Source organism: Austrofundulus limnaeus, unplaced genomic scaffold (genome assembly GCF_001266775.1).
Source record: "Austrofundulus limnaeus strain Quisiro unplaced genomic scaffold, Austrofundulus_limnaeus-1.0 Scaffold61, whole genome shotgun sequence".
Lineage (NCBI taxonomy): Eukaryota > Metazoa > Chordata > Actinopteri > Cyprinodontiformes > Rivulidae > Austrofundulus > Austrofundulus limnaeus.
Window position 1 is genome coordinate 87,705 of NW_013952463.1, and position 2,832 is coordinate 90,536.

Genomic DNA, 2,832 nt, shown 5'->3' on the forward strand with positions numbered 1-2,832 from the left:
GGGCTGGGGGGCTGGGGCAGGAAAAACCAGCTCAGTCCCTGTTAGCAGTCGGAAGCTTCAGTGATGAAAAGCACGAGCTGGTGTCAAGAACTTTTTTAGCACATCACTACAGCTGGTGGGAATAAATAGTAGTCCACCTAAGAGGAGGAGGAGGAGGAGGAGGAGGAGGAAGAGGGAGGGGAGCCGTAGCTAAGACTATTTGGATGCCTCCACAATAAAAGCGTTGTTGTGTGCAACTATCTCACAAGTCCAAGTTTGTTTCTCAACAAGGTGTGTAAACTATATTCATCTGCCAGTAACGACAGGAAGCCTGCTCCCTATCTTATCTGCAGGCCAGGTAGGCCATACCTGCCGGGGGAATAACTGCTGTGATAAAACGTGTCCGAGCCAATAGGAAGCCTCTTGTCTGTCTGTGAGGAGTTAATGGAGAACGCCACTGGAGACAGGAAGTCTTCAGAAAGTGAAAAGCACTTTATTTGAGCACCTGAATGGCCTGGCGTAGAGTTTCCCTTCAAACCCGATGGGAAAACCACATTACAGTTCCCCCCACACACACAGGGTCATTACAAACGTGCAGCGGGGTTCAAGTGATCCATTCCATTTGAATGACAACATCTCCGCCGCTCCATTCATTCCTCCCTGTTCTGTGACCCCGTGATGATCCCTCTGGGATTGGGATGCTGTCAGCAGAGTGATGTGCAGAGCAAGATTCAAATCTACCTTCAAAACGTGTAAAACTCCCTCGCATGTTGCCTCACCACAGTCTGAGTCAATGGTTGTGATTGTTGCTTTCTTGCAGCAACAGGTTTGTGGACCCATAACCCCAAACACACAGCAACATGACATCATCAGGCCTATAAAAATGAACTGCAACATCGATCCAGTTCAGGCTGACCTCCCATAAGTCACATGGAGACAATGTGGGACATGTGTTTGGACGGAGGTGTATATTTACCTGTCACTGCAAGGACAAGGCAGCAGCAAGGTTCAATTTGCCCACACATATAGTGGAGCTCGTTGGAGTGAAAATGAGTTGTAAAAAAATGACAAAACGTCCACCTTTTTCAACCTAAAAGGACACAGAAGCTGGCCCCGAGCTTCCAGCTAAACACTTAATTGCTTAGTTCAGCAAACGCCCCTCAAAATTCTCACAAATGATGAAAAAAGTTTAATCTTCTCTTCTGTCACTTTTTTTCTTCCTCAACTGCCTTTCATTTCCAAGTATCACAATATCCCAGCACAAAAAATATTATGTTGCCAGTGGCAACAAGTCAATGAAATAACCAATCACATCTGTTCTTTGAAATACTTCCAAAATGAAGCGGAGTCCTTTACAAAATGGAGACGTCCTCTGATCTGTGTTGTAGGATTTCAAGCTCAGATTTATTTGAGCGTTCTGAACGATCACAAGACGTGTTTTGACAAATGCATGTGTTATTTCTAAATGAGGGGCTCAGTGTGATGGATCAGGCTCCTTTGTTGTCATTTGGATTAGTGGCTTTGATTATGCTCTCTGTTCAAGCTATGGTCACAGAACCAATCAGGGTCCACCGTTCGTGCACTGTCATGCACCGCCCATGTACAGTAGCCCCGTTTCTTAGAACATGTTCCCTAATGCCAAGCTTGTAAAATCTTTCACCAGGTAATCATGCTCACTAATAATGGAAGCAGTGATCCAGCGTTTGTTTTGACTGCATCCATTTCTATCTTGAGCCACTTGCAACCCTTTGACTCTTCAGTGCGTTGGTCTCATTTCCAGCCACACAGGTCCAGTCTTTTAGAATGACACCAACGATCACCCTGCTGTTCACTCCAGCCATGCAGCTCGTCACAATGTTGGCTTGTAACAGATTCTGCGGATGGAAGCGGGCTTCCTCTGAAACCTTGCTGCTAAAGCTGGAGATGGCACAATGTCTGGGTCACTTCTGTCACAGACCAAATGCCACACATGGAGGCTGACCTTTCTGACGGTCAGTGCTAAAGCAGGTTGTCATCCTTGTGGATCCAACTGCAACATATTAGATTCTCTTTCCTCAATTTTACTCATGTTGGGGGGAAAAAAGCGATGGGACGAACTTTATCCTGGCCTAAAATAGTCACTGAAAAATACAGCTAATGTTTGACATCTTGGCCATTCTTGCAGAGCTGCATGGCATATCAGGTCTCACTGGAAGGAACTCAAAATATGCATCCTGGMTTAATTTGAAATGGGGGTTAAGCAACAAGCGGCACTGTTTTTACAAATGGGATACCTTAATTAGCAAGAAGCTCAGTCAACACCTTTCTCTTTAACAGAGTTCCATTAAGTTTCCATTGCCAAGTTGTTCACCTAAACAGAAAGCAGCTTGAGTTTTTTTTTCTGTTTAAAACTGAAACAAATGGGCAATGTCAATGTCCAGGCCATGGTGTGTATGATGCAATGTCAAATTATCCCTACAAGTTTATTTGTGCAGAGTGTTCAGATCTTTGATTTTCTTTTTGTTTGTTTTTCAAGCTCTGGGCGATTACTCCTCTTGTCCAATCCAGTCAGTGAGTCACTGAAAACTAAGCTAAACCGCCTCMATGTCTCCTCTTCACCCAGTCTGAGATTTGTCATACTTGTTCAGTTTCCTTCAAACATACCATCTGTCCTCCATCCTGACAATCAAAAATCCACTGCTTTGCCATCTACAACCCACCCCATCAGCATTGGCCCCTTTTCTCATGATCCATTGTTGTTTTTAAATAACAGCCACTGATTAACAGGCAGAGACTCCTAAAAATAAAATCTCATGTCTGCTTCATGTGAGCGGCTTTTACCCCCGTGCTGTTATTCCAGCCATATATATATAT